The sequence below is a fragment of the Oryzias melastigma genome, linkage group LG23 (genome assembly GCF_002922805.2).
Source record: "Oryzias melastigma strain HK-1 linkage group LG23, ASM292280v2, whole genome shotgun sequence".
In the NCBI taxonomy this organism is placed as follows: domain Eukaryota; kingdom Metazoa; phylum Chordata; class Actinopteri; order Beloniformes; family Adrianichthyidae; genus Oryzias; species Oryzias melastigma.
This window is the reverse complement of record NC_050534.1, coordinates 3,755,814-3,775,007: the sequence shown is the minus strand read 5'-3', so window position 1 is coordinate 3,775,007 and position 19,194 is coordinate 3,755,814. Positions and strand designations below refer to the sequence as shown.

At 40.4% G+C, this 19,194-nt stretch overlaps 1 protein-coding gene across 1 annotated transcript in view; it reads left to right on the top strand.

Annotated features, from left to right (window-relative positions):
- Positions 1-4,408: 4,408 nt before the first annotated feature.
- Positions 4,409-19,194, top strand: part of nav3 (neuron navigator 3) — a 435,160-nt gene continuing 420,374 nt past the window's right edge. The window contains exon 1 of the mRNA XM_036210349.1: positions 4,409-4,730. The gene's annotated coding sequence lies outside the window, so the exon portion shown is untranslated. The remainder of the gene's footprint in view (positions 4,731-19,194) is intronic.

Genomic DNA, 19,194 nt, shown 5'->3' with positions numbered 1-19,194 from the left:
TAAAATATTAGATAAATGCCAAATTTGTTTAAAAAGAAACTAACAAACAAACAAAAAAATTGGGTTAGTCAAAACAGCAAGCATGTTGCTGAAAAATTAGCTAAACTTCAAAATAGCCTAAAAACTGGAAAAAGGCTAAATTAGCCAAAACAGGTAACGTGTAGCTGAAATATTAGCTAAACTCCAAAAAAGCCAAAAAACAAAAAAAGCCCAAATTTGTCCAAACAGCTAGCATGTAGCTGAAATATTAGCTAAACTCCAAAATAAACCTTAAGAAATTGTTGTAAATGCCAAAATAGTCCAGACAGCTAGCCGAATGACAATTTTAAAAACGTTAAAACCGTAACTTTTTGTTATAATTAAGTGGAGGTTTATGGATGCAGTGAATGAAGACATGAAGCTGGCTGGTGTTAGAGTGGAGGATGCTGACGACAGGCTTAGATGGAGGAAACTGATTCGCTGTGGCGACCCCTGAAGGGAAAAGCCCAAAGGAAAAGAAGAAGAAGAAGAAGGCAGGAATATTATTCCATAATAAGTCAACTTAAACCTTAAATAACTTTAAATATTTTACTCTACATAAAAATATGTTTTGTAAAAATTATAAAAGTTAAAAATAAGCGCAAGATAACATCGGGTTATTGATAACAATAAAATAAAATGATCTGGAGGGCCAGATCGAATTACCCGGAGGGCCAGATCCGGCCCCCGGGCCTTGACTTTGACACGTGTGTCTTATGGAAATCGTTGTGAGTCACTGATTGAACGTTTAGCATTTATACAGCTGGAGTTTTCCTATTTTAGCCATGTTTCCTGCCTTATATCTGTTATTTTCAGAGTATTAACAGACTCAGCAGATGAACTCAGAGGTTGAAGGTCTGTAACTGTGGACTCCTCCTCCACTCTCAACTGAACTTTCATCTCTTAGCTTTTCTGTGTTTCACTGGACATATTTAAACGTGTCAAACTCCAACCCTTGAGGACCGCACTCCTGCGTGTTTTCCAACATACTCTGGCATGTTCTAATTGGCTGGACACACCTGAACCAGGTAACCAGTCAGGAGTAGGGCTTGGATATCTGGAAACCATGCAGACACAGAGGCCCTTGAGGCTTGGAGTTTGATACCCCCATGCTGTTGCTGTGAGAAATTCTGTGAGAACCACGCTGACCACAATTCAAATCTGGGACAAACAGCCCAAAACAGGACGTATCGGTTAATTGATGACTACATTGTCTCTAGGTGTGACTGTGTGATTGTGTGGCCATGCAACAGTACCCAGGTGAGGCTCTGGCGCCCTGTGAAGAGATCAAGCAGGTTAAGAAAATGGATGGATGATAGAACATTTTTTTTTAACATGTAAAAATCCAGTTATAATTCAATTAGCTGTAGACTTATTCTGATCTACTAAATCAAGGTCTGGACATACCTGATCCAACCTACACATGCTCATAGATGAGGAAAAAAACAAACAGAGGAAAAACACCACAGGATGACCTCTGTCAGTTCAGACTGACAGCAGCATGACTAAAGGGATGGCTTCAGGTCATCAAGGTCAAACTTAATTATAAGTTTTAACACAAGCTGAAAGTTTGAAGTCTGCCTCTTGAACGAAAACAGGGACATGATTCTACAAACAGCAGCCTGATGGTTGAAGGCTCTGCTCCCCAATTTATCAGGAGTTCCACTAAGGACCCAGATTCTCGTGTCGACAGCTGAGCTCAGCCGGTTCCATGACAGCTCCGGTGTGGTGATCTCTCGAGGCTTTCGCGAGGACTTATTACCATTTTAGCCCAATCGCACTGGTCATTTTTCTCTGCTAAAAATAAAAATGGACTGGGTCAAAGTGACACCGCAGCAGCTCCACCTGAGAATACAAACACTGCAGTGAAATAATAAAGGGCACACAGAAGAGATGTTGCCATCACAAAGCAAAGCATGAACAGAACTAAAATATCTGAGATGTCTCCACCAAATGCCAGTTTAAAAAGGAGCTTTGTTTTTGTTTTTGGGTGAGCACAAGACAAATAGGATGTTTAAAGAGCTCAGGAAATCCCAAACTATGTACTCATTAGGCATTTGATGATGTGTGTTTAGCCCATAATGTTCACACTAGACCAGCAGGGAGGGGCTGCTTCTTTTTTTCTACTGTGCACTGGCACATGTCTGACACCTAGGTACGAAATGTCAAAGCGGTGCAAATCCTGCGATTTAGGGATTAAATGAAAACAGTTTTGTTCATTCTGTGAAGTTTGACCAGATTAAACTTTTAATGCACGTTCAATAGCCACGTGCATAGTATGTAGAGCCTGAAAACAGTCTTAAAACCTGTGGAGCAATGCATGAATGTAAAGTTTAAGTGGAAGCCTGAAACCAATGTTTACACACATTTACATAGACTTTTCATTTGAAGTGGTCGCTTGAACGCGCGTTGCCGAGAGTAGTGAGAACGTTGCTTTACAAAACCCTGTGTGTTGATGAATTAGTATCTTGTGTGCACAAATTAGTATGTTGTGCACACAGGTTAGTATTTTGTGTGCACAAGAGTGTCTTGTGTGCGCAAATTAGCATTTTGTGCAAACTAAATAGCACCTTTTGAACACAAAATTATATCTTGTTTGCACAAAATTACCTTTTTGAGCACACAAATAACTATTTGTGTGCACAAAATAGTATCTTGTGTGCACAATATATACTATCTAGCAAGCACAAAATATTATCTTGTGTGCAAAATTACCATTTCGAGCACACAAGATACTATTTTGTGTGCACAAATTAATGTTTCTAGCATACAAGTTACCATTTTGTGTGCACAAAATAGTATCTTGTGCACAAAATAGTATCTTGTGTGCACAAATTACCATTTCGAGCACACAAGTTAGCAACTTGTGTGCAAACCAGTGTCTTGTGTGCACAAATTAGCATTTGTACAAACTAAATAGTACCCTGTGAACACAAAATTGTATCTTGTGTGCACAAAATTACCATTTCAAGCACGCAAGTTAGAATATTGTGTGCACAAAATAGTATCTTGTGCGTATAATATTGTATCTAGTTAGCACAAAATATTATCTTGTGTGCACAAATGACCATTTCTACCACACAAGAAACTATTTTGTTTGCACAAAATAGTATCATGTGTGCTCAAGTGACCATTTCTACCACACAAGTTATGATTTTGTGTAATCAACAGTGTCTTGTGTGTACAATATAGTATCTCGTGAGCACAAAATAGTATCTTGTGTGCACAAAATAGTATCTTGTGCGCAAAATATATTATCTTCTGGGCACAACATTGTCTTGTGTGCAGAAATTAGCATTCTGTACAGACTGTACTACGGTAAATATTACCTTGTGAGCACAAAATAGAATTCTGTGAGCACAAATTGGAAGTATGAGTGCTCTTACTGTGGAGACTTTTTAGACAAGGCTTTGTCACCATTTAATGACATTAATATTATTAATTTTGAAATTGGATTGTGCTTTTCAAGACGCTTAAAGCACTAACAAAGTGTCCATTACTCATTTGGTCTCTATTCCTACTTGGTGATGCTAAGCTACTTGTGTAGCCACAGCCATAGAGGTTAATATCACTAGAGATGGGACACAGGCTTTTTACTATTATCCAAGATATGTAAAGAGTGATGCCATATTGGAGTGGTATAAAAAAACAGCACCCACTGTTTTGCATCCGTGATTTGGCAGAGTTTTTACGCCGGATGCCCTTCCTGACACAACCCTGTACTTGAGGGGCACAGGGACCCAGTTAGGCAGCAGCGTCAAGGGTCTTGCCTAGGGACCCAATCTGGGTGGGGATCAGTGGACACCCCGGGGGTTGAACCCAAACCCTATACTTAGCCCACTGACCCATCCAGCCACTGTAGTGCATACCTAATGCACGGTTGTGATTTTATTCAAATTTACACACACTAACATTTACACAAACAGTGAGAGTCATCTGTTCGTGTTTTTAAACGGATCAGTGGTTAGCTGACATCGCTGTAGACCACTAGTGTCAGTTATAAATGGGCCGGTCTTCACCGGTATCAGTGTGACACGGTCTGAGCCCACTGAGAACAGTGCAGCCCGGTTGACAGCAACAGAAGCTAATGAAAACTGCTGTTCTAGATAGTTCTTAGTCAATTCTACTATTCTAAAGTGATTTGGAGCAATTTGGTCTAAAAACCTAAAAGCTATTTAAAAAAAAGTGGAAACTGAAACTAAATAACTACAATTAAGCATCAAAAGCTAATGTAAACTGCTGTTCTAGATAGTTCTTAGTACGTTTGGGACTGTTTGCTGCAACCAAAAGCTTTGTTCATTTTTGACTTTTGTGGTTTAAACTTTCTTTAAATTTGGTGTAATTGAACTACTAGATGCATTAGTCAGCATCAAGTCTCCTTGAACAGCCTGTTGTCTCTCACACATCCGGCTGGATCAGCGTCTGGATGTGGCTCAGCAGCGCCCCCCGGTGGCCGCCCGGCGCCGCTGCAGCGCCCCGCAGACGCTCTGACGGGCTCGGCGCTCGGAGCCCGGAGCCGCGCAGCCTGCTGCCTCCTCTCAGCCGGACGGAGCGTTTTTCCCGGGAGGTGTCCGGGGAGCCTGGAGACCCGCAGGAGCTGCAAACCCGCCATTCGCGGCACGGAGCCCCCACCCCTCCTAAAAACGGCTTCGAGGAGAGGCAGAAACGCCAGACAGACTGTTGTCTTCTTCAGTGACGGCGGCGGGAATCAGGTAAGATCATTTCCTCTGAAGGCGACACCCGTCAGACTCATCATTCACGATGCCCGGGATTTGGAGCCTGGAGACTGGAGCCTGAACGCAGCTCTGTGAGATGATGAGAAGTTGTGCTGAACAGAGGCGCGTGAATGCACCTGTGCGCGTCACGTGATCCTCCTAATGACAGACAGCACCACACACCTTCAGCCTCACCTTCCTTTAAAAAGTTATTTGTTTTATTTTTTGTGGTAGTTTGGATTTCACAAGCAGATCTCTATTATGTCAACTGAACAAAAAATGTTTTTGAATGGTAAGAAAATATCGATTCAGTAAAATATCGCGATACTTTATTTGGCGATACTTGTATTGATTTAAAATACTGCCAAAACCCAAAATTAAATATTTACTAAATTACCAATAGAAAAGCACAATAAATATGCTTTGGTTAACCCTTTTAAAATGAAGCTCTAGTGTTTATGTTCTTTGATTTACTCTAATTTTTTAACCGTTCACACGATCAATGTAATTCCAGCAGCTGGAATTACATTGATCGTGTGAACGGTGGAAAAGTTACAGTATGTTAAAGGTTTTGTTTGGGCGTTAAAGGGTTATAGCAACTTTTTTTTCTGATCAATAAATAACATATATTTTACACTTTTACTTTTGGGAAAAAATATTAATTTTCAAATAATTCTTAATAATATAGTGAAATATTGTTTGGTACTGTCTATGCATTGTATCATGTCACGTCCATCGCGATACATATCGTATCGCCAACTCTTGCCTATACCGCTAGTAAATGACGCTCTATCAGGAGATACTGCACCCAAAGCCCAACAAACCAGGATAAAGAAAGAAACATGTGAAATAACTCTATTGAACAGATTCTGCTGCTCCAGAAAATACCTTGAAAATCAAAATGCTAGAGCTGTACAAAAATGATTTAAATCAGTACCATGTACAGCTTTCAATGGAAACTTTTGAAAGGGAAAAAAGTATTTTTTTAATTAAAAATACTAAAAAAAAAACAAAAAAAAACAGCTGCATGGCACCCTAGGCGAACATTTTTTCATCCTCTTCCTTCCTTTTTTGACCTTAAAGCTGTCCCTGAGGGCTTGTTTTGCTGCTTTGTTGTCCTTAAAGTTGTAAAGAAGCACTAACAGATAGCATAGGGCACCCCTCCTCCTCCTCCCCTCCTCCAAGCTTGGGACAGGAGCTGGGTTAGGCAAGGAGGGGTGCAGGACCAGGTAAAATTGTTAATTATGTCAAAGTTTTGACTTATTTTGTTTGTGTCTTAATTATTATTATTTTTTAAACATTTTACTCAAAATGAGTAGTGTATCAAACTGTAAAAAAAGAAAAAAAAATCACTGCAATTTGGCGCCCCTGCTAGCAGATGGCATCCTAGGCAGGCGCCTAGCTCATCTATGCCCAGGGCCAACTCTTGCCAATTTACACTCCAAATTTCTACACATTGCACGGTGGCCGCAAAGGTTCTAAGTAAAAGTCATTGGAAGACTTTTCTCTAAAGGTTAATGTTGGTTAGTGGCCATTTGTAAGTCACGCAGTGACGAGCGAGGATGACAACATAATAAAATTGGTGATAGCTGGGCATTCACAGGGTGGCGGCAGCCAGAATCACTGGCCGGCAGGGTCTCTTACTGGACAATGTGTACGTCGCCGTACGGTGACCCTCCATATGAAGTGCCATTGGCCACCCGGGGGTATATTAAATGCGGACCATTCTGCATGCCTGATGGTCCCCTGATGGCTGTCGTCTACATTTATGACCACGCCAACAATTAAAATAAAAATCGGGCATGAAATCTTGAAGATTCTGCCAATGCCTCTCCATTGTGCGGTGGTAGTTGTATTTGTAATTGTAGCCTGACCTTCTCATGTGTACTGTCCTCCATCCTTTAAGCTCCTCTTCGGTCTTCACCGAGGCCTCTTTCCTGGTTTCTCCAATCATTCTTTTACAGACATTATCACTCAAACCATCTCCATCTGCTTCTCTGCATTCATACCCAAAACATCTACCATGATCTGTTCCTCTGATTCGGATCCTCTCTTCGTTTTCCTCCTAGAATAAAACTTCCTTTTTGTCTGTTTTAACCAACTTTCTTCCAACTGTTGTTGGAAGAAAGTTTAAAGCTCTTTGTTCTGTAGACATTTATTTAAGCGGGTACAGAGGAGAATAGATGGAAAACTAATTTTCAGACTGATGGGGTTTGATGAAAGTAATTACAGATTCTTTCAAAACAGTCGTAACTAATCAACCAATCAATAAATAAGTTGATGAGCAAAATACGGTTAGTTGCAGTCCTGGTTTCATGAATGTTTCTGAATGTCCTCCTTTGTCTGAAAAAAGCTGCAGGACTAGAAATGAGATTTTTCTGCAGTAACTTCCCTCCACATATCCCATCTTCTCCACCTTTCCTTTCCCTTTCATGTCCTATTTAACAGCTCCCTTCCTTGCCCGTGGGTTGCCTTGGCGTAGCGATGAAGGTGGTTTTTCACTCAGATCAATGATATTTCATTTTAAGTGTCAGATAGAATTAAGATAAAAGGCAGCAGATGAGATTTTAACGGACTTAATAGAGAGGAGTGACATGCTTTCCCATCAGCATCGATTAGGCCCATTGTCACCTCAGGGGGAGTCTCCTTTGATTAATTAACTTCATTAGGTATTACCCAGAGAGATGCCGTTAAATGCTTTCATGGGTTAATTATTAGTCTTTTAATCTTTAATGTCCTCATGTCATGGATGCTGTGCGTCTGTCTTTGATGATATGGCTTTGAGTAAAAGTCTACAGCATAAACCTGAAAGATACCAGCATAAAGGTTGTCCAACACTGGCAAAGATGAAAGAGATGTTGACTCTGCTGAATCTCCTCTGTGATCATGGTTTATCTGGGTCTGTCTTGAGTTGGTTTGTTTCCTACCTTAGAAGACGGTTTGTCTTCTGAAACAAAAAAGCTATTCAGCGGTGTTCCCCAAGAATCTGTTCTAGGCCCTGTTTTATTCATGTTAAACATGATTCCTCTCGGGAAACTTATCAGTAAATTTAAGCACATTTCTTACCATTTCTATGCCGATGATATCCAGCTCTATTGCTTGTTCACTGAAAATAATTATCACAAGCTATCTTCTCTGTTTGATTGTCTGGTTAGTATCAAAGCATGGCAATCACCTACTGCTCAATTCTCAAAAGACAGAGACTATGATTTTTGTTCCTGATGCTAAAATTCTCTCAATCAAAACACACCTCACTTCTTTGTGCTCCTCTGTCCAGTCTAGTGTTAGGAACCTTAGTGTCTGGTTTGACAGATCAAATATTTTAACTTTCTTGATGCACTTTGTGAGCTGCCCTCTGTGAAAAGTGCAATATAAATAAAGACTTACTTATTTACCTACTTACAGAGGGATATATAAAAACTTACACTTAATAAAAACAAGAGTTCTTTTTAAGTTTGAACACTTTTGAGGGTCGATAGAGCTGCAGCTCTTCACGTGTCTGACCCTGCAGAAGGTCACTGGGACTGCTCCTCTCCATGTCTCAGAGGAAGGTCGCCGGGGCTGCTTCTCTTCATGCATCTGTTTCTGAGGAGGGTCACTGAGGCCACTTCTCTTCACGTGTCTATTCCCTTAGGAAGGTCACTGGGGCCGCTCCTCTTCATGTTTCTCTTCCTGAGGAGTGTCACTGGGGCTGCTCCTCTTCATGTATCTGTTCCTGAGAATGGTTAATTAGGCTGCTCCCCTTCATGTTTCTGTTCCTGAGAAGGGTTGATTGGACCGCTCCTCCTTATGTTTCTGTTCCTGAGGAGTGTCACTGGGGCTGCTCCTCTTCATGTTTCTGTTCCTGAGGAGGGTTGATTAGGCCGGTCCTCTTCATGTTTCTGTTCCTGTGGAGGGTTGATTGGGCCGCTCCTCTCTATGTTTCTGTTCCAGAGGAGTGTTTACTGGACCTCTCCTCTTCATGTTTCTGTTCCTATGGAGTGTCGCTGGGGCCACTCCTCTTCACGTTTCTGTTCCTGAGGAGGGTCGATTGGGCCCCTCCTCTTCACGTGTCTGTTCCTCTATGAGGGCCACCAGGGCCACTACTCTTTGTGTCTGTTCCTGAGGTGGTTTGCTGGGGCCGCTCCTCTTTATGTCTCTGTTCATAAGGAGGGTCGCTGGGGCCGCTCCTCCTCTTATGTCTGTTTCTTAGGAGGCTCATGCCACACTTCATGTTCCATGTCCTTGAGTATGGTCACCCTTTGTCTCCCTTGGAAATGTTTCCTGTTTCCGAGAAAGGTCACCGAGACTGCTCCTCTTCATGCTTTCTTTCCGTAGGGGTAGTTGTCGGCACTGCTCCTCTTCTTGCCTGTTCTTGAATTGAGATTCTCTGATATTCCTCACCTCCAGTTGGCTGTAGGATCCTTCAGTGTTTTCTGGACTTGTTTTTGTTTTGTCCCTCTAGGTTCCGTCCTCTGAGGTGTTTGGGCATCTGGGATCTGCTCATTTAGGGAGGTGTACTGCAAGAGTTATGTGGTTTAGTTTGGTTATTATGTTGTTTTCGGTCATGTACTGAGTTGGCCTTTGTGAGTTTCAACAGTTTCTTTACAGTTGTCTTCATTCTGCCAACAGCCTTCAGTCTATTTCAATATCTGGTTTTCAGTTCATCTTTGTCAGCTCATCTGCTCTGCTTTGCCACTTTTGTTACTCTGATGGTTTTGTCATGTTTCAGATTATTTAGGAAATGTTTTTGTCACCAATCCTGGTCTCCTGCATTTTGCATCCTTCATTACCAGTTCCTGACAATGGCAACTGGACTTGAAATATTTTTCCTTGAGACATTTCGTCGCCTATGCAAGTGGCTTCAAGCTATGACTCCACTTTAAGACAACGCCACCTGGATGACCCATTGATACACATTTTGGGTGAAAATGTTCGGGAATATAATAAAACAGCTAGGAGCGTGGCAGACTACAAGAATCAATTTAGGTTTTGAGGAATATCTTGACAAAGAAATCCATTTTCATTCATGTCCAGAGTGCTTTTGAGTAGATTACTATATTTCTAATTATAACAGTTTGATGACACACTCATCACCAACCCCTTTTCTTCCCTTCTTCTAATTTAGCTTTTACTTTAAGTCTGTGATACAGAGAACACAGTAAACTGTGAATAAATATCCGACATTTTCCAGGAGTTATGATTCATAGTAGACCAGGATGTATGAAAATGTATGTAAAAATCATTAATAATTTACTTTAATTCATTCTTAAGCAAGAAAACAATGCAGCACTGTCCAGTTTGGTGTTCTAATAACTGACATTACCTTGAAAACAATAAAAAGGGTCCCTCACAAGAACAAGAAATACGACTTTTTAGAAGTTCTTGTTTATACATTCACCAGTCTGTTAATATTTTGTTTGTCAAAAGGCAAAAAACACCCAAAAAAATCAAACACAGTAAAATTACATTTATGCATTCTTCTTTCTGTGCATCCTGGTTGCAAATGTCTCACAGACAGACATGGGGTCACATCTCTGTGGCTCTAATTCCATTTTCACAACTTTGTGGATGAAAATCACTTCAATCTTTATATTTCATGAAAGAATTAACATATTTTTAAAGCAAATTCCCCTTTATTTTAGCTTTGTAAACAGTTGCAGCCAAACATAATTGCTTTTGGAAACTAGAAAAAGGAATCAATTTGAATCAGACATGAACTGGACCCAGGATTTTATCATTGTGACATCCACAACATGTCTCTGATAAGGCCTCAGATCCAGTCTTGACTCCGCCTAATGCGTTGATCTGCAACACTGGCGCCGCGCTAGCACACAAATGCTCCAAATCTGCATTTTAATATTGTTTGCTAAAAGATGGATAAGCTATCAGCGTGAGTGTGGCAGGCTGAAAGAGAGGGTAAGGGGAATATCCACACTTGTTTCTTATTTACACGCGCCTCATTCATCTCGTACCCTCAGCCGGCGCTGACGCTGAAACGCCTGTGTGAAGCTCAGAGAGGAGACCTGCTGGTTTTTTTCTCCCTCTCAGGCTGGAATAAGAAATGATGAATGGCGCGGCTCTTTAATGATCTGGTAGTGGAACGGCGAGTGCTGAAGCAGGCACATTACACTCTCTCTGCAGTTAAATGAGGATAAGCCTGTGGTGTGCTGAACTGTACAGGAAGCAGGCTTTTCTCAAATCAAAGCTCGGTTTGTACAACAAAGAAAGTCATGTTCTATGAATACGTTTTAGTATAATGAAAGTGGTAAATTCCTTTGGATTTGTCACTTATAGCTTCATTAGGAGCATGTTTATGTATTTATGCAGCGGAGTAAAGATGGTTGATTCACACTTTGGTGCTGCTTTTGTCTCTGCCAGTTCCACTTTTCCACTGAAGATAATGACGTTTTCTTAAAGCACAGTCGCCTCTAGAACTCAGACTGCATTTAAATCAGTTTAAAGGTGGCCAGTAAAGACGACCACACATTACGTGACCAATCGGTAGAAACAGGTACCATGTAAATGGTAAATTCTACCTTTTACTACCTTCCTTGAAGGCCCAAATTATTTCATAGTCACAGTTCCCTTCACTTTCAACCTATAACCACCAGAGGCAATGAAGTTCCGATCTGTAGTCGACCGCCCGACTGCTGCTCTACGCCTCCTAGGTGTACTTCACATGCAAGAATTCAAATTACGTATGCAGCATTTGTTGCAATATTTTAACATTAATATGATTCAATGTATGTGGCATCACGCTTCAATTTTTGGAGTCTAGCTAATATTTCAGCTACATGCTAGCTGTTTTGGCTAATTTAGTCTTTTTTCAGTTTTTTAGGCTATTTTTAAGTTTAGCTTTTTTTCAGCTAGATGCTAGCTGTTTTGGCCAACCTAGTTTTTTTTAAGTGTTTTAGGCTAATTTGGCATTTAGCTAATATTTTAGCTAGCTATTAGCTTCAGGGATTTCACCTTATATCTTCAGTGGCCAAATTCAGCTTACAGCATTCACACTAATATTATCCCAGGTAATGCTGTATATCTAGTTTATGATGATGATAAAAAGTTTTAAAAATGTAGTTTTAGAGTGTTCAATAAATGTTTATCCTGTTCGGCCAACGATCTAAGGTGTGTTTTGGATTTTTGCCTCTTGTGCGATTGAGTTTGACGCCCTTGTTGTAAATGATTTCATTTTAAAAAGAAGAGTCTACAATGCTAATCAAAGAATTGCATTACATCTTGCCTCTGCAGAAGCCAAAGCAAAGAAAATTTTCATTTTTTTAACCTTGATTACAAACCACCCATATGCATCAGAGTTTATAATCTTCTCCTTAATCTAGCTATTTTATGATTCATCCAGTTTAAAGTGGCGACACTTGAGTTTCTACGTGATGTTTTGACAGATTCTTGCTACTCTAGAGGGACAACAACACATTTTCCTGACTTCTTGGAGTCTAAGAAAGAGATGTTCTCCGGTCCACGTTGCTGTGCTGTGATCTGCTCGACAGTGACAGCTGTAACTGCCTTTAGCATCCATTAAACTGTTTCTAAACAGCGCTCTGACCTGTGATGAGTGAGGTGCGGCCGTGTTTGCAGAAACGAGTGGGAAATGGCACGAGAGCAGCATGTCAACAGGCGGAGGCAGAGAGGTTGGAGCTCATGCATCCTCAATGAACCCCGCTTTGTTTACGGTTTCCCGGCTCATCTCAGTGCTGCTGCTGTCCTCTGGGTCTGGGTGACACTGAGCAGCCTTTAATCACGGGCTGATGCGCTCAAACACACACTGCTGCTCACGCACACGTACACACAACTCCTCGTCCAATTACTGATTCAGCATCATTTATTTTCTCTGACTCTGCTCTCAACAGAAGACGCTCATTGGAATTAGGAGCATGTGGTGATGGCGACTGGCCTGACCAGATGAGTGTGCTTTGAGAGGTTTGAGGTCACTGAGGTGAAACGGCATGTTTGACTGTGCATCTTTTTATCTTCAATCCTCTTTCGTTTATTAGTCATCAATGAGACTTCTTACTGGAATAGATCTCACAGTTTGACTGGATGTGATTTAGTTCATCCTCATATAGGATTTTATCAAGAAGAAATAGGGTCAACTAGTCAACAACCCATTATTTTAATAGTCGACGGATCAGGTAATGCAAAAAGTGGATGTAAAACACACATCTTCAAGAGAAGAAAATCTTCCGAGCCACCGTAGAATCCGTTCTCCTGTACGGATCTGAATGCTGGTCGTTGACGGCTGCTCAAGATCGTTCTTTAAACGGTACATACACAGGGCTGCTGCGGAACTTCTCATTTCTCTCTCGCAAGACCAATTGTCAACTTATATGGTTCCATTCCACCCGTCCTACGGTTTACTGGTCATTGCGCTCGCAGATCCGACCAACCAGAACATCTCGCTCTATTCTACAACCCGACATTCAAACCTGGTGGTCATTGTGGTATGAACTACATTCGATCACTACTACGTGATACCGGGCTACCAACATCCGATGACATCTTGTGGGCGACCAACGATTGTTCCGCCTGGCAAAAGATCTGTAACAACGCGGGGGTCGACGGTGAAGCTCCAGTGCCGACGTAGAGCAAAAAAAAGAAAGCCGTCAATATAAGGATTCAAATCCTGTGTGACAAATGTTTCCTGTGTTGGCTGGTTTTCCTGTAATCCCCCTAGTGGTGGAATTGTGGATTGCGGTTGTTTCTTTACAGAACCATAACTCGCTCGGGCTAGAAACATGCTTTTTTTTGTTTTTTAAACATCCTTATGCTTTTTTTCTTCAAAAATGGGTCGGATTAAACCATCTGGTATGTTTGACAACCCTGACTTAAATAAAGAAAAACTCAGAAATGTCGTTTTTATCTTAAATAATTATTTCTTCCATCATGAGAAAATACCACAAGAACATGTTAAAAATGCCAAAAACACGATTTTTATTGGAGTGGATGTTTAACAACCATTCTGAAACTGAACGTAGAGCGTTGATAACCACATCATCAGAACACAGATCAGTGCAAACTCTTGAGGTCTGAAGTCCATGAAACATCAGTCAGCAGAGACATTTTTCTGTTAACACGCTGCATGACTGAGAGATCTGATTGCCTGTTGCAGTCTGTGTACGTCGCCATTGAAACATCCAATCTCAGGCTCCAGTTGCCGTGCGAAAGCGGCGCGTTTCATCATCTGATCATTGAGTAAACTCTGTCAACGTTGTCGGTGGCACAAACAGAGAGGACACCGTCAGACACTGGAAGGGTGGAGCTTTAAGAGCACAAGTGAAGCCACAATGCCACTTTGTAAATATATTATTTTGCTGAAGAGACAAACTAAGTTCTATCATGTTTTTTCAGTGGCGGTCCGAGGATTTCAGCCTTCAGCCTTCCTCCGCTAAAACCATCTTCGCTAATATCAACTTCTTTATGTTTCTAACACCATAGTATTTCTCAAACTCGCCTCTTTGTCGCTCAACATTGTCACAGAACTCTGTTACATGGCCGGACAGAACTGCTGGCCAGGTTGAAAGTGGCGGACAGTTCCTTTTCCTGTTCAGACAGGCTCACTAACTTCAGGCTTTTTTATTTTTTATGATGTCCAATTTTTTGCGGAAAAGACCATCTTAAGAACGACAAATGCAATAAATCTGACACTAAATCAACTGCTCTGACTTCTTCTATTGTTAACTGCAAAACAGCGAGTGATTCAAACAAGAGCAGCTTCTGCCTACAGCCTGAAAAAGTTAGCTTTTGGTAGTGCGAGCTTTGACCATCCAATCAGAGGCGATTATGTCATCAACCACTCTCATGAAGCTAGAGAGAGTCAAATTCTGATTGGTTGGATCAACGTCAGTATGTTTAATCCATATACCGGTATGTCTATGGTTTAATCAACATAGTTTTTAATGGAAAGCCACAGCAAAACCGGAAGTGAGGGCGGAAGCACCGACTGAGTGTAAGGCAGACTTTCATGACCCTAGCAACAAGTCAGGGCTAAAATCTGATTGGTTAGAAACTATCATGTTAAAAAAAAACGTCAGAGAGCAGCGCAGCCGAGGGCTGTGAGAGAACAGTTGGAATGATCTAAAATATATTTTGGATACATATATATCTATATATAAGCATTTCTCTGGATTTCAGATCATTTTAGGCCTTCACTAATGGCTTTGCAGGCCCCGACGGAACGCCACTGGCTTTTTTTTTTTTTTCCCACCAAGAAGCAACATTTGGTTGAATTTTCTGTTTGAAGCAGAAATAAAAAATAACAGTTAAAGTTATGCACTACGACGGAGTATTAGGGCCACTTTATAAACAAAACAAATGTTTAATTACAACTTTAAATCTCGTAAACTTATTAGAAAAAAGTCTTATATTTATGACTTTAAAAGTCATAGGCTAAATGTATGACTTTTTTTCTCGTAAATCTACGACAGTTAAAGTCGTAAATTTACGAGAAAAAAAGTCTTAACTGCTAAATTACGAGAATAAAGTCGTATATTTATGACTTTAAAGTCACAGGCTAAATATAAGACTTTTTTCTTGTAAATTTACGACTTTAATTGTCGTAAATTTACGAGCAAAAAGTCGTAACTGCTAAATTAAGAGAATAAAGTCGTATATTTATGACTTAAAAAGTCATTGGCTAAATGTATGACTTTTTTTCTCGTAAATTTACGAGCAAAAAGTCTTAACTGCTAAATTACAAGAATAAAGTCGTATATTTATGACTTTAAAAGTCATAGGCTGAATGTATGACTTTTTTTCTCGTAAATTTACGAGATTAAAAGTTGTAAATTAATGAGAAAAGAACCAAAGTTGTCTGTTTATCAGAGCCGTCCTCAAAGATGAAAGATGAGGAGTATCTTTTGAAGACTCCAGATCGGTGTTAAAAACAAAAAATTCTGAACCTTTTTGCGACACAAAACTAAATTATCAGTGAAGCTGACTTTCCGGGTTCGGTGTCGGTAATGTGGAGTTTCATATGTAAAATAAAGAGATCGGAGACACACGTTTGCAGGACCGCCACTTTATTTTGCCCTTTCATTTCCCAGAAGCCCTTTCGCCACCTTACGTCTTGTCTCTGTCATGCGCAGGAACCAAAGGAGAATGTAAACGGAGCTCCGGATACCTCCTTCTCCAAATGAAACGTCCCATTTCAACACAAAACAACAACGATGAATGATAATAATCTGTTACGTTAGCACAAGAACATTGAAAATTCAGAAATCTAGTCCTCTTCAGACGGAAGCATCACAGAGTTGGAGGAGATCTTGTCTGTCGTGGAGGAAGAAATGACTGGAAGTGGACCGCTGCTTCATCAACGAGATCTGCAGAGATCCTGCAAGCCGCACATCAATGCTTAAAACATTAATAAACTGTAAATTAAACAAAGAAACTTCCAAACATCTGTAGTGTTTTAAACATTCAGTTTACCTGTTGAAATCAAGACGCTTTTCACCGTTTAGTCGGTCTCACGGCGTTCATTCACTGGACAGTTAGCTCACTTCCACTCTAATATCATACATTTACGGGATTTTTTTCTCGTAAACTTATGAGATTAAAACTCATAGATTTACTAGATTTAAAGTAGTATTTTTTTTTTTTTGTTGGCCCTAATACTCTGTTGTAGTGCACCAGTCACTTCAATGTAAAACCGTACAGCGACATGATAAAAGATGCTTAAAATCTGGTTTAAGAACTCCACAGGTACTGTTGTTTTTGAACGAGCTTCAAACAGGAAGTCATAACCATCAGCAGATACCAGGCGCCTTCATTTGAAACTCGTTTACTGCATTGTCTCATTCCTCGTCTGTTGTTCTCCTAACCCTCTAACCTGCAATAGAAGACTTTCGGGGTCTGGTTCCAAACATTTTGCTCCATATTTGTATCTTTGCTGCTCTGATTTGTCTTGTACTAAGTCCTAAAACATTGATACGACTTTATTTACAGATTAAACATCACAGCATCTGGTCGATGTACGCTCACTGCCAGGAGATAAAAGAAACATTTTAGACAGAATCTGTAGCTGAATCCACTTAAATCTTTAAAAAACTCTTTCCTGTTTCTGATGTTTTTCATACATTCTCTCCAAACTACCTCTGGAGTACACTGGTTGTATAAACACCTGTAATGTATTTCCCACAGGGATTCAAAATGCTGTGAATCTCTCTGTACTTCAAAGAGAATTCACTTTATTTGCCTAATTTTGGTTTAATGATTCTTATAATTAGATTTCATATTTTCATTGAGATTTTTTCCTTTTTTATGAGGATTTTATTATGTATTTGTCTACAGATGGATTATGAACACTAATGTCACTCATAAAAAAACAACATGAACAGACTTAGCAATAAAATCAGAACAGAACCCATAAAAACTCGTTAAAGAAAAACTTTCTTTCTGTTTTTTTAGTGCAGATGTACGTCTTGGCCCCTCAGGAAACCATTTTTTATTTGATAGCTTTCCTCTTTTCGACCCTTCACTGTCATGGCTCCTCTCTTGCGGATTGGCCCCAGCCCTCGTCTGGCAACAACAAATAGCCGAGCAGTTTGTTGTGACCTCAGGCCTGCAGTCTTGCTTGGCCGGGCACAGTGTGCGTTGGCAGGTTGGGATGACGACCATATGGGACAGGAAGCTCGTTTCCGTGTTTGCGAAGAGCAGTCATCTCTGAGTCTAAGGCGCATCTGTCTTTGGAGGGCTGTTTGCCATCCAAGGGTTGACTGAAAATGACCATTTGTTCTGTTTTTAGTTTAATTAAAGGAGCTTTTGTCCTGGAACTCAGTTGTCCTTTGGGTTTTGTCCCCCTTTTGTTATTGGTTCTGAAAGCTACAAATATTATTCCTCTGTCTTAGTGAACCGTACCAAAGCATGCTTTATAAAAAGACTGAACACCTTCGTTTGGAAGATGTTATAACTTAAAATGCTGGAAAATGTCCAAAACAAAGATTTTAAATGTGGCATTAAAGCTGTAATAAAAATACTAAGAATTGTTGGGAAAAAAAATAAATTTTTATTTTCTGCAGAGGTAATTTATTTGCTAAGAAATCATCTGAAAGTTTTTGCCAAGTTTTTTCATTCTGAGGTCTGAATATCAGCTGTACCAGTCAGAAGAAAAACCAAACCAGTAAGGATGTCCAGGAATTCCTTTTTTTTTGGAGAAAGAGACATGAGTCCAGGTCACCTGACGGTTTTGATCCCTCTGGCCGTTGGACTCCTCCTGGTTGATCATGTCACATTTTTGTCATTTTTGGCAAAACATCTTCTCTAGACAGGCATGTTTGTGTATCACCATCATACAAAATGTGGTTGAAAGTGCTTTACTGTTCCAAAAAGACGTAGTTAAAGCACAAAAATTCAAACAATACAGTCCCTGTTAAAGCAGTAAACTGATAAATGATGTTTAATTGAAAAGACAAGAGGGCTGGTAAAGATCTCCATTGAATTGAGGTCCAGAGACTGATAGAACTCTCCAGAACCTCGGGATGTTTAGTGTAGCTATTCCTTGGTTACCATGGTGATGTGTTCTCACTGATGGAAGATCTTAGCCCAAAATTTCACCATACATGGCTCCATTCCATTAATACAGATCAGTCATCCTGTCCTCTTTGCAGAAAAACCAACACATTTTAAATCTGAAGTCGTCACATATTGAGGTTTGGTAAGGCCCCTTCACTCTTTGACGTTTTGGGTGTCCCAAACTCATCGTTTTTTGACGTACTGGCTGTTGCCATTAAATCATGGGTCCCCAACTTCTGGGTTGCGAACCGGAACTGGTCCAGTACCTCAATGTGGTGCGCACCAGTCCCCTAACCAGACACTGGACAGTGTCTACCAGTACCAGACGCGGTACTGGACCTGAATCGGCACCAGAAAATAGGCTGATTTTGTGACTGCCTTAATGTGTTTATCAAAATTTAGGTCTGTGTCCATCACTACACACAAGTTTCTGGCCTGGTTGGTAGTTTTAAGTTGAATAGATTGAAGCTCTGTAGTGACGTCCAACCTTTTTTCTTTAACCCCAAAGACAATAACCTCAGTTTTGTTTTTGTTTAATTGAAGTAAGTTGTGACACATCCAGTCATTAATGCAGTGGCGGGCCGTGCATTTCACACCTAGGCCTTCAGTAGTGCTCCATCTGAATCAATCCAACCCTCATTAACTATTTTATGGCAATAAAACTTCTAGTGCAGGTACAGCTGCCACACACACACCAAAAGCATAAAAAATAACCTGATAAAATTTCAATATTATGTAGGGAGATAGCAAAATTTTACTCACCAAAAATCCAGATTATTTAAACACAAAATTTCTATCCTCAGGAAGATTTCAATCACTCTGTCGTGCAGAATCCGTGCGTTTCACAGATAGAAAGTGTTCCGTGGCTGAGATAAGCTGGAAAATGTTCTGGTATTCCTGAAGCCTCTTGTGGTCGAGGAGGGAGACAAACATCAGTTTTTGTGATCGATCAAGGTCT